General features: G+C 50.9%; 1 protein-coding gene across 14 annotated transcripts in view; it reads left to right on the plus strand.

Moving 5' to 3' along the window:
• Positions 1-61: 61 nt before the first annotated feature.
• SMARCA4 (SWI/SNF related BAF chromatin remodeling complex subunit ATPase 4) overlaps positions 62-13,009 on the plus strand; it is a 76,862-nt gene continuing 63,914 nt past the window's right edge. For 4 of the 14 annotated variants that reach the window (XM_077329881.1, XM_077329887.1, XM_077329884.1 and 1 more), the window contains exon 1: positions 65-281. The gene's annotated coding sequence lies outside the window, so the exon portion shown is untranslated. Of the gene's footprint in view, positions 282-9,674; positions 9,695-13,009 lie in introns of those variants that run through there. The other 10 variants (XM_077329877.1, XM_077329886.1, XM_077329880.1 and 7 more) reach the window with 5 other exon arrangements.

A 13,009-nucleotide genomic window follows, 5' to 3' on the forward strand; every position in this document is an offset into this window, starting at 1 on the left:
AGGGGGAGAACAGCGAGGAGCGCGCGCGCGCCCCCGGGCCGGCGAGACAAGGGAGGGGGCGCGCGCCGTGGTGGGGGCGCGCGGCGGCGAGGGCGCGGGAGCGAGCGTCCCTTCCCTTCCCTCTCGGCGCGGCGGCGGCGGCGGCTCCTCCTTTGTTCCTCCCCGCCCGCCCGCCCCGCTTGCCGGCCGGCCGGCTGCTGCTGCCGCCTCACTCAGTGACTGACTGACTGACTGGATGGCTGGCTGGATGAGGGGCTGAGAGAGAGAGAGAGGCCGGCGAGGTAAGCGGCAGGGACACGCGCGCGCCTCAGGGGACGTGGGAACACGCACACCCGGGTCAGGGCGGGCCCCGGGCGAGACCCCGCAGCCCCCTCCCCCGCCCCCTCGCGGCCCCCCCCCCGGGAGGCACCACGCGCCCCGCCCCCCCATTCATTCGCCTTGCGGGGGGGGAGGGGGGGAGGGGGTGCGCGCACCTGGGTGCAGGTAGAGGGAGGGAGGGAGAGAGGGAGGCAGCCCCGTCGGGACAAAGAGGGACTCCCGCTTCACGCGAAGGGCAGCTCGGGTGGGCAAGCACGCCTCCACATCACACAATAGAAACGGCGCAAGAAGGAACAGGGTGACCTTTGGAGGGCCACTCAGCGTCCCAGAGGGGGAAGCGCCGTCAAGGCCATCTAGTCCACCCCAGGCTCAGGGCAGGATCAGCCTCCAGCATCCAGGAGAAGGATCTGTCCAGCCGCTGCTTGGAGACGGCCAGTGAGGGGGAGCTCCCCACCTCCTTAGGCAGCCCATTCCACTGCTGAACTAGACTCCTACAATCCTAGAGTGGGAAGGGGCCATGCAGGCCAGCTAGTCCAACCCCCTGTTGAGGGCAGGATCAGCCTCAGGAATCCAGGAGAAGGATCTGTCCAGCCGCTGCTTGAAGATGGCCAGCGAGGGGGAGTTCCCCACCTCCTGAGGCAGCCCCTTCCACTGCTGAACTAGACTCCTAGAATCCTAGAGTGGGAAAGGGCCATGCAGGCCATCCAGTCCCACCCCCTGCTCAGTGCAGGATCAGCCTCTAGCATCCAGGAGAAGGATCTGTCCAGCCGCTGCTTGAAGATGGCCAGCGAGGGGGAGTTCCCCACCTCCTGAGGCAGCCCCTTCCACTGCTGAGCTAGACTCCTAGACTCCTAGAGAGGGAAGGGGCCATGCAGGCCATCTAGTCCCACCCCCTGCTCAGTGCAGGGTCAGCCTAAAGCATCCAGGAGAAGGATCTGCCCAGCCAGTGAGGGGAGCCCCCACCTCCTTAGGCAGCCCCTTCCACTGCTGAACTAGACACATAAGATCCCAGAATGGGAAGGGGCCATCCAGGGCCATCCCCTGCTCAGTGCAGGATCAGCCTCAAGCAGCCAGGAGAAGGATCTGTCCAGCCTCTGCTTGAAGACGGCCAGTGAGGGGGAGCTCCCCACCTCCTTAGGCAGCCCCTTCCACTGCTGAACTAGACTCATTGAATTCTAGAGTGGGAAGGGGCCATGCAGGCCATCTAGTCCCACCCCCTGCTCAGTGCAGGATCAGCCTCCAGCATCCAGGAGAAGGATCTGTCCAGCCTCTGCTTGAAGACGGCCAGTGAGGGGAGCTCCCCACCTCCTTAGGCAGCCCCTTCCACTGCTGAACTAGACTCATTGAATTCTAGAGTGGGAAGGGGCCATGCAGGCCATCTAGTCCCACCCCCTGCTCAGTGCAGGATCAGCCTCCAGCATCCAGGAGAAGGATCTGTCCAGCTGCTGCTTGAAGATGGCCAGTGAGGGGGAGCTCTCCACCTCCTTAGGCAGCCCCTTCCATTGCTGAACTAGACTCTTAGAATCCTAGAATGGGAAGGGGTCACACAAGCTATCTAGTCCCACCCCCTGCTCAGTGCAGGATCAGCCTCAAGCATCCAGGAGAAGGATCTGTCCAGCCTCTGCTTGAAGATGGCCAGTGAGGGGGAGCTCCCCACCTCCTTAGGCAGCCCCTTCCATTGCTGAACTAGACTCTTAGAATCCTAGAGTGGGAAGGGGCCATGCAGGCCATCTAGTCCCACCCCCTGCTCAGTGCAGGGTCAGCCTCAAGCATCCAGGAGAAGGATCTGTCCAGCCGCTGCTTGAAGACGGCCAGTAAGGGGGAGCTCCCCACCTCCTGAGACAGCCCAGGGAAACATGCTTAGGATGACAACTGTCAACGTGTACTTAACACAGTGCTTTGCTTCAGTCCTGCTGTATTTAGATTTCTGGTTGGTGCCACAAGCCAAATACCATTGCATTCTTCATGGAAAGCCCCATTTGTTGGGATTGTACAGGCTAACGCTTTGCAAATCATCTTGGACCCCTGTCAACAGGCGGCTCATAAAGAACTTACACATTTATGTCAACAGAGTCAAAATTTCCTTTGTCAGATACAATACTTGTTAGTCTCCAAGTTGCTACTGGATTCAAATCTAGGTGTTCTACTGCAGCCCAACACAGCTGCCTGCCTAAATCAAATAGTAAGAAGCAGTCCCATCGTTCCAGAAGCCAGCCTAAATGGGCTTCTCCCTATTGTAGTCAAGAAGCCCCCTCCCATTATTATGCATCCTCTCTACGAACTGCAGTTCTGATATCCTCTCCTGTCTCTCGCCTAGCTCTTGTCTCCTGGGATGGAGCTTGCTTCTCTCTCATCATTAGCACTTCTCTTTTGTGACGTCATTGTTTTATTGGCATCAGCGATTAATTATGGACAGGACGTAGATTGTGTTCCACCACTGGCCAGGTTCTGTAGAGTTTTAATGCCTGTTGGTTGCTGGGATTCTTGGATTGAATATGGCTCTTGATCCACTGAAGTCCTCCTTATGGAGCCAGCAGGAATCCAGGATCACTTGACTTACTTCATTTTGACTGCTCTGTTAAGCAATTCACAATATGCATTGCTGCCCTATATGTTTAAAAGACTTTGGTGAACCGTAACGAATGATAAACAAATTCATTTTTTTTAATTATGTAAAATTAGGGTCAGCCTATCTCTGCAGTACAGCATATCCAGACATATGAAGCTGCATAGCACTGGATCAGATCCTTGGCCCATCAAAGTCGGCATTGTCTATTCAGGCTGCCAGCAGCTCTCCAGGGTCTCAGGGGGAGGGGCCTCACATCACATTACCTGGAGATGCCAGGGATTGAACCTGGAACCCTTGACATGCCTAGCAAGTATCTTCCCACTGACCTCAGCACCTCCCTACCAGCTGCTTCTTCCAAATATTTTCTTCCTTCCTAAACGTCACTCTGATACACTCACATCCCTGCAGCCCCCTCCCCCTCCAATATTGCCCCTTTGTCTTTGTCCCCTCCTGTCACTCTTCTGTGTTTGCTCCCAGCACTGGGAGAGAGCAGCGAAGGGCTGCACTTGGTGCTGTCTTTAGGAAAAATATCTTCATTTTTGCCATCTGAGAAGTAGAAGACTGTTTTGGAATCAACAAAAGCAAATGTTATTTGGACAGAAACCGTCCTCTGTAGTCACAATAGGACTACCAGGCATATTTGGATATCTAGTTAAAATGCATAGCATTGAAATCCTCAATGCTCAACGGTTCATAGAATTTTAACAATAGATAAAAATCCGTCACATTTAAACAATGAATGTATCTTTGAAAATACGTTGAGGAGGTCTACCGGAATATAGCAGGTTTTACCTTATATGCAGCTGATCCCCATCAGCTCGCTCCAGTCCCTGTCTTATAGCTTGTTGCAGTCACAGTCTTGCTTTATAGGGGCTGCGTCCATTCCGTCTGTGTAGGCTGACCCCAGAATTAGTGTTGGCCGTATTTTTGTCCTATAATTAGAATAAAGAGTACTGCAATACACTTGATTCCTCTAGGTCTTCCCCTGTTCCTTCTTCTAAAATATTATTCCAATCTATATCACGTATAACAGGGGTAGTCAACCTGTGGTCCTCCAGATGTTTGTGGACTACAATTCCCATGAGGCACTGGCAGCAAATGCTGCCAGGGGCTCATGGGAATTGTAGTCCACAAACATCTGGAGGACCACAGGTTGACTACCCCTGACATATAAGAAAACCTTTTACGCTGCAGATTTTCTGCAGGTTTCTTTCTAAAGGAGGACATATGCTCTGCCCTCAGTGTCTGTTCCATCTATAGCTTCCTAGCTTTCTACCTCCTAGCTCAGGTTACCTCTAGAAACACCTGCTTCCTTGCTACCTGCAATTATTAGAGATTTCATAGAATCATAGAATCATAGAGTTGGAAGGGGCCATACAGGCCATCTAGTCCAACCCCCTGCTCAACGCAGGATCAGCCCTAAGCATCCTAAAGCATACTTTATTTACACCCCACTTTTTCTATCTATAGGGACTATTCTCCCCCTTTTCATTTTATCTTCACAACAGCTCTGTGAATGACTAGCTTAAGGTCACCCAGCAAGATTCCAAGAAGGAGTGGGGGCTTGAACCTGGGTCCCCAGGTCATCCTGAAGCCGGTGGCCAATTTTACGGTATCTAGCATTTTCCTAATGCGTTATACCTGCCACAAACATATATTAGCTTCTGTTGCAAATAGAGGGGTGGGCTTGGAGATTACCTGAGGCACATTGTTCCAGTTGCCTCCTTTTTAAGTTCTACCACTCCCATGTCAACCGGAAGGGAAAATAGTTTTGAGACTCCTCTCTTTATGCTCTGATAAGAGAGGATATGCCCCCCTAACCACGGAAAACTTTAGCTTCTGTTGTAAATAGCATAGCGGGAGGAGGGTCTGTACATAACCTTGCCTGGGATGCTCTGATTCCATGACTTCTTGGCACTGCAGCTCCTACAGTCCTCTTGATGCTGGTGGTCAGTTCTGTAATCCCTGGCTTTATTGTTTGATGAGTTATGTTTGCCACAGGAAACCTTTGCAGGTAATATGGAGATAACCCAGTCTAAGAGATTCTGATGTCCTTGACAATTTCTTGACACTGCATTTGTCGTCATTATCCGGAGCTTGGTGGCCAGTTTTCAAATCCCTGGCCTTGTTGTCTAATGGAGGGGTAGTCAAACTGCGGCCCTCCAGATGTCCATGGACTACAATTGGCAGGGGCTCATGGGAATTGCAGTCCATGGACATCTGGAGGGCCGCAGGTTGACTACCCCTGGTCTAATGAGTTATGCATGCCAGGGACAAACATAGCTTCTGATACAAAAAAGAGGGCAAAGGGGGCACGTTTTCTGGAGGGCATGTGGGCCATGCTGTTTGGATTCCCTTCGTGCTTGGCACTGCCGCTCCTGTGAACAACTGATACTGAGGGCTAATTCTGAGGCGCCCAGCTTTATTTCCTGACGAGATATGCATGCCAGGGGCATATGGATGGACAAACCAATAGATGCCTCTTGTGTTATAATTCTGGAACTGGCCCCTAGAATGTGGATCAAAAAATCTACACAATAGGACAAGGTACATACTGGGGGGTCTTTCTGCAAATCTAGAAGAAAAATTCCAAAACATTAAAAATTGCGACTGGGGGAAGAATATTAACCAAAGTCTAAGGAAATCTTGCAAGGTTGCAGACTACATTCTGAGGCTGCTTAGCAACCTTGGCATGGAGATCAAAGAAAGGGCTGCTGTGCAGAGCCTAGAGAAAGTGGTGGGGCGGGGAGGAAAGGAGGGAAAGTGGCAATGGGAGTGTAGAATTCAGGAGACCCTCAAGGAGCAGATGGGATTTTCATCCCTTGAGTCTCTGCTTCTCATTATTCAGTGCTGAAGATTGCCTCAGATAGAGTCAAGGCACACAAGGGTGAAACAGGGCCCGCTCCCACCACCCTCTAGCTGGCTTTGCCCAGGTGCCTCCAGCCTCCATGCTCCTCAAGCAGCAGCTGCCAACCTGGCATTCAACTGTAGGGCAGGAGGGGTGGGAGGAGGAGCAGCCGTGCGTCTGCCTGATTCAGCTGCCCTTCCACCGCTGATGCCATTGGCGAGGGCTAGAGGGTGGGGAGGCTCAGCGGAATCAGCGGCAGGTAGAGCAGTCAGAACCTCTGCAGCCGCCATCCCTCCCAGGCCTGTGCGGCCAGCTGCAGCCACCCATTTTCCATATAGCGAATGGCCTCCTGGGCCCTGTGGCCACAGCTCGAGGCTGGATGAGGCACTAGCAAGTGACAGATGGGGGCCGCATGACAGTAGGGGGCCCCCAGCAGATGCCCAGCTTGTCCTGTGGCTAAGACTGCCCAAGCTCAGTTTGGGCCTCCCGCTCCCTTTTCCACAAGGAGTGGTCTCTTCCAGCAAACCATTCTCTGTGGAGGCCCTCAGAACAGCATTCCCCTTTTTGTGGGCTTTTCTGGACCTCACAGCTTCTGGCTGCCCTGTCAGACCAGGCCATTTCCCTTTCTTTCTCCCTTCCTGCTTGCGTCTGTTCTTTTCTCCTTTTGTGGGAGAAATCGCATGCTTCACTCAGTAGCATCTCCCCACTAGCTTCCCTAAGGGGGGCAGTTGCTGTTCCTTGTGTTCTTTGCCCGGAGCTTTTTATCTTGAATTTTTCTCATCTTTTGGCCAAAAGCTCTTTTTCTGCTGCATTCAGGCGGGGTTTGGGGGGAAAGACTGAAATATCTGTATTTTCTACAATGGTTACAAACAGATCCTTTGAACTCAGAAATAGTACATAGATATGCACATACATTATGATGCAGTTGCAAACATTGTTTATTATAGTGTTCTCACTGAAAGGTATTCAGGAGGTTTTATTTTGTTCAAGATGTCCTTGTTTGCGCTGTTCTGAAAGGTCAGATTGGGCTGCAAATATATCCTTTTTTATGTTCACAGCAAGCCTTTTGCATCAGTTACTCTGAGGACAAAACCACACGTATCATTGAATCCCCCAATTTAGCCTCAAAGAACAGCTTTCAGTGGGGCTAGAAATTATGGTTGACAGATCCCCCCCCTGGTGTGGGAGGGGACATTGGCAGCAGGGGGGGGGCTAGCCTGAATTTGCAGCAGCAATATCTCTTCTGGTATGTTTCAGAAATGACAGTGTTGTGTCATCAGTGACACACATCATCACTGATGACACAGGACACTCTGGTTTTGGGGGGAAACTCTATTGAAGCTGTTTTTACTGTATAGTTTTTGTCCAAATACCAGAGCACCCCACATGGCTGGTGACATAATGCCCAGAAGTAATGTCATCATGTTGCCACTAAGATGGCTGCCTTCGTTTGCTAGGCCTCTCCCTGCTGCTGGACATTTGATTAGCAGCTGCAATGGGGGACACTCACCCACGATGGGGACTTGGCAGCCCTCATCTGAATAGGTTTCGGGTATCTCCTGTATGTTCTGTGGAAGGGGCTCATGGGAATTGTAGTCCATGGACATCTGGAGAGCCACAGTTTGGCCACCCCTGTTCTATGGGAATGGCACATTAGAACAGACTTGCCCCCATCCCTGTGTTAACTATTTCATCTGCCTGTCTCCCTACAGGAGTGTTGGCAATAATGAGCAGAGAAGCAGGTTTAATAGGTAATAGTAGACCCAGTAAGTAGTAATCTGTGTAGGGATTACCTTCATAAATGCTTTCAGGATGCAGACCCAAGCAGAATTCATATTTTGTTAGTGGCCCTCAACCTTTCCAGTCCTGGGGCCACATAACATGAAACCCAGTGAGCACCAAGCATAATCTGGCAGACATGTCATATCACCATGTGATGGGAACGCGAAGGAAGACTTGGGGTAATGCTGTGGTGATGTCAAGGCCAGGACTGTGGCAAGGGTGGGAAACATAAGCCAAGCACCAGGAGGGATGGTGTAGTGAGGAACATGCAGAGAGTCAGAACCAGGGAGGAATCCTCCACTGCTGAGGAAGTCCAGCCTCCCTGACCTCATCATACACACAGAGGGGAGCATGAGGCACCAATGCACAAGCAGCTGCGGGCCCTTCCAAAAACCCGCCCCCAAAGGACGGTTCAGTGAAAGCGGGTTCTTCTACAGCTCCCTTGGGAGCTGAAGGCTGCTGTTTAACTCATCCAGCTTTTGATTTGCCTTCGAGGGCAGACGGATCCATGTAGAGCAGGGGTAGTCAACCTGTGGTCCTCCAGATGTTCATGGACTATAATTCCCATGAGTCCCTGAACTGGCTGGCCCCTGGGTGAGACGGGAGGCTGGACTGGAAGGACCCTCCCTGGCGTGACCCAGCAGGGCTCTTCTGAGGGTCTTCTCAGGGGAAGGCCTCGGCCTCTCTGCCCTGTGGCTGGCCCTGCAGAGGAACTGGCTGGCCCCTGGGTGAGACGGGAGGCTGGACTGGAGGGACCCTCCCTGGCCTGACCCAGCAGGGCTCTTCTGAGGGTCTTCTCAGGGAAAGGCCTCGGCCTCTCTGCCCTGTGGCTGGCCCTGCAGGGGAACTGGCTGGCCCCTGGGTGAGACGGGAGGCTGGACTGGAGGGACCCTCCCTGGCCTGACCCAGCAGGGCTCTTCTGAGGGTCTTCTCAGGGGAAGGCCTCGGCCTCTCTGCCCTGTGGCTGGCCCTGCAGAGGAACTGGCTGGCCCCTGGGTGAGACGGGAGGCTGGACTGGAGGGACCCTCCCTGGCCTGACCCAGCAGGGCTCTTCTGAGGGTCTTCTCAGGGGAAGGCCTCGGCCTCTCTGCCCTGTGGCTGGCCCTGCAGAGGAACTGGCTGGCCACTGGGGGAGACGGGAGGCTGGACTGGAGGGAATCTATTTAAACCAATCCAAAGTATATTATTATTTTTATTAATCATAGGTTCAATATTTAGTCTCCCAACTGGCTATCCCCGATATTTCTATCTTCAGCCTTCTCCATGAAGAGGCATGGTCCACAGCAGGGGTAGTCAAACTGTGGCCCTCCAGATGTTCATGGACTACAATTCCCATGAGCCCATGCCAGCATTCCTTGGACATCTGGAGTGCCGCAGTTTGACTACCCCTGGTCCACAGTATCACAGGCTGCTGATAAATCTAGTAAGAGCAATATAACGGCATGGCCCTTGGCTACATTCTGATCCATTAATGCAGTCTGCATCCCGTAGCCTGGCCAGAAGCCAGTCCGAAAAGGTTTCTGAACATATGAGTTATTCAAGAAGACCTGAAGTTACTCTGCCACTGCATTCTCAGCCCCCTTACCCAGAAAGAACAGATTGGAGGATGGGCAATAATTGGCTGCATCATTTCCCCCACCTGTGGTTTTTTAAGTGATGGGCAGATAACCTCCTCTTTGCGTGGGCAAGGACAGGTGCCCTGAGTCATGGATTGATTTATGATGGACATCAAAGGGTTTGTTCATGTGCTCCTTCTGTGATTTCAGCACCCAGGGTCAGAATCCAGTATGGGGACATCAGAATGATCCACGGAGGGTCTAGCCAGTGCAGTAGACTTATGTTTTGTCTGAACTATATTACAGTCAGCATCCATCCAAACCCAAACATAATTGAGAGATTTTTATCAGCAAAGAAACTTTGCAAAGACGTCATAACTAATTACCTGTTCCTGAGAACATAGAGGTTCAGAGTTAGGAGTTAGCAGATGTCAAACTACCTTAAACAGCTGTGTAGGTCGTGATCTAGCTGACACAATGTCAGCCAAGAAGAAAAATTTCATTTCTGCTGTCAGTGCCGCCTCAAGAGTTCTGAATTGTTTTACTTTATTTATATCTCTTCTTTGTCCCCAGGGGGAACCCAAAGTGGCTTCATTTTTCTCCTCACAACTACCTTGTTAGGTAGGTTAAGCTTAGAGTACGTGGCTGGCCCAAGCATACTATAGCCTCGTCTGCTGGATTCACTTCTCAGTTGCTCTAGACATCTCCAAGGCCTGTTCAGGTGACCCTGCTCCTTGGTAAACCAAGGAGGCATGTTCTGCCACAAGGAAGGGAGAAACTGAAGAGGCAAACTAGGGGATCCTCCAAGCACCTGCTGTAACCTCAACAGAACATCACTCAGACTCCTAAAATCCTCCAGAACAGCCTGGGATTCTCAAGGATCTGTGCACCTCCCTGCGTGTGCCATCTTAGCCACCATCCCTCCACTGCGGAGCATCAGGGCCACATCCCTTTCCTGTGAATAGGCCGTGTTCAGACCGTGGCATAAGCTGGATCTCCCTCCTACAAATCAGACCTGCTCCCAGAGGCTCCATACCAAAAAATTAGGAAGAGGAAGCAGAGTTGGTTCTTATAGGCCGCTTTTCTCTACCAGAAGGCGTCTCAAAGTAGCTTCCAATTGCCTTGCCTTTCTTCCCTGTGACGTGGATGAAGCTGAAGGAGCTCTCACAGGACTGGTTGGTCAGAGCTGCTTTATCAGTGCTGTGGGGAGCCCAAGGTCACCCAGCTGGTTGTATGTGGAGGAGGAGCGGGGAATCAAACTTGTCTTGCCAGATTAGAAGTTGGCGCTCCTAACCACTACACCAACCTGGCTCTCTATGCCCCAAATGTGAGCATTTTCATGTATTGGGCCCATCACAGCAGCCCATGGCAGCTAGCAAGACCATAAAAATCTGAGATGGCTGTAGCCAGGAACCTTTGATATGAATGCTGAGGTTCTGCAGAACATCTCTAGGATCAAGCCTAAGAGAACCTCCTTGGCTCAGACAGAGGGGGAAGCAGGCACCCGGTAAACTGGTGGGATGCTTAGTCCATTTCTGGAGCATACAATTGAGGCCAGTAGTAGTTTGTGCCAAGAGCAGAAAGAGCCTCCTTTGCAGGGCTGATGAAGGCCAGCATGACCAAGCGGAGTTGATAGAGACAGGTTCCAAACTCAGTCTCAGTCATGCCAACCGGGTCAGTTTTCTCCAACTGCAATACCGACAGGGTTTGTTCTCCTCCAATCTGATATCCTAGAAAATTAAAGAAGAGGCAGCAAAGGTAGGGGCTTTGCACCAGCACCTCTTGGGAGCAGCAAGCTCCCTTACCACCTTTGTAAACTCCCACCTCCGTGTCTACCGGCTCCCATCTGCTCCGAAATGATCCCACCCCATGTAGAGGCTGCCACCAAAACAACGAAGATCCCCCTTCCCCCCTGTCAGCAGCGTGCTCCCACCCACAGAGAAGACATTAAGCAGTCCAGGGCTAAATTAGTGATGTGTCAAAGCCTGATGACAATAAGGCAGTTGTCCTAGTCCGCTGGGTATCCGTAGGTATTTATTTTCTTTCCTTCAGTTCCAGCTTTCCCTGTTGGGTGACTCATTTCTGTGAGTCCTTTCAGCTAATGGTGTAGCATCTCATTTGCATTTATTAAATAGCCCCCCTGGATATTTCAGGAAGCCGTGCCAGAACGTTCTCTCGTGTTTTGCCGTTCTGCAGATACAATGGTCCTGATTTGTAAAGTTGCATCCTGTTGTTAAGAGCTGAAGTCTTCAGTACATTTATGTAATCCCTAATTCCGTTTGCCCAATCAGAGTCACTCAGCTAGGAGAGCAGCAGGTTGAATTTTGTTCCATTCTCTAAGGAAAGAATACCTGACAAGATTCCACATTTTTGGCTATCTATATTTATTTTTTGTTTATATTTGGATTTATATAGCTGCCGCTCCTGAATACTGGCTCCGGGCGGTGTACAACATAAATACATCAAAACTTTCATCATAAAACTATAACAATTAAAATGATCAGATGACTAGAATTCCAGTTATCAGCACAGCCTACTTGCAGATGTGAAATCCCTCAGATCTTATTTGTTCCAGGTCTGGTCCCCCCCCCCCACTCTTGCCATCCCAGGAGCAGATCAAAAGCCCCCCCATCCACCCTGAGGTTTTTAGGATGTTTTTTGCCGCCGATTGGAGGATTTTAAGGGGATGGTTGAGTTGTGTTTTAAAATGTTATGGGTTTTATGGGGTTTTATGTATTGGGGTTTTTATAATTGTTAGCCGCCACGAGCCTTTGTGGGAGTGACGGGATAGAAATGCAATGATAAAATAAATAAAATAAATAAGGAGTGCTCTGGGGTTTTAGGGGAAGAGGCCAATACAGTATTGTACTGCAGGATGCTGCTTATAATTTAGAATTCTGCAGACTACGTAATGTATACGTAAAACCCCATAAGAATATCAGAAAAGCCCTGCTGGAACAGACCAGTGGTCCATCTAGTCCAGAATCCTTGTGCACAGTTTGTTTGTTTTTTATTATATTTGTATGCCGCCCTCCCTGAAGGCTCCGGGCGGTTTACATAAAACAATACAGGTAACTTAGATTAACAATAATGAATGAAGTGAAACATGGAACAGTAGCAAACTTAAACGTTGAAGTAAGTTCCTCTAGATCAGGGGTAGTCAAACTGCGGCCCTCCAGATGTCCATGGACTACAATTCCCAGGAGCCCCTGCCAGCGAATGCTGGCAGGGGGCTCCTGGGAATTGTAGTCCATGGACATCTGGAGGGCCGCAGTTTGACTACCCCTGCTCTAGATGGCCAGTAAACAGAGATAGAGGCCAAGGTCTTTCCCATTGGTGTCTGTGGTATTTGTATTCAGGGGTTTTGGTGTCTTTGGATATGGAGGTTCCCTGTAGTCACCACGGCTGATAGCCATTCATGGACTTCTTCTCTGTCTGACCCAATATTTCATACTCATGAGCATCACTGATGGTGCTGTGTCTGCTTTTCACCTGGGTTCTGTTGGGCTTGCGGCAGTGGCTCCCTGCCGACATTGGTTTGGCTTGGATTCCCTGGTTTGGCATTGGTGGTAGTTTGGCATTGGTGCCCCATTGGCCTGCAATTCTGTTGCAGGTCTTTGGTTTTCTTTGGTTTCTTCTGGGTTTGTTGGTTCTGTTTGCATCGGAAAGTTTTTGGCCAGTGGTTGCTTTGCTTGCCCTTGTATGTTTGGCTATTCCTTGCCCTGAAGAAGCCATGGAATTTCCCCCCATAGGAAACCACGGGGGATGGCTAGGGGCACTTCGTTCAGGGGCGCATGGATCTTAATCTCACGGTCCAAGGCACATGAAAAGTGGAGATGTCTTTATTGGGCACTAACTATGCTGCAGTTAAAACTGCCTTTCCAGACCCCGGGAAAGATTTCCCTTAGGGAATGATGGTATCAAACAATTTTGGAA

Source organism: Paroedura picta, chromosome 3 (assembly GCF_049243985.1).
Source record: "Paroedura picta isolate Pp20150507F chromosome 3, Ppicta_v3.0, whole genome shotgun sequence".
Taxonomy (NCBI): domain Eukaryota; kingdom Metazoa; phylum Chordata; class Lepidosauria; order Squamata; family Gekkonidae; genus Paroedura; species Paroedura picta.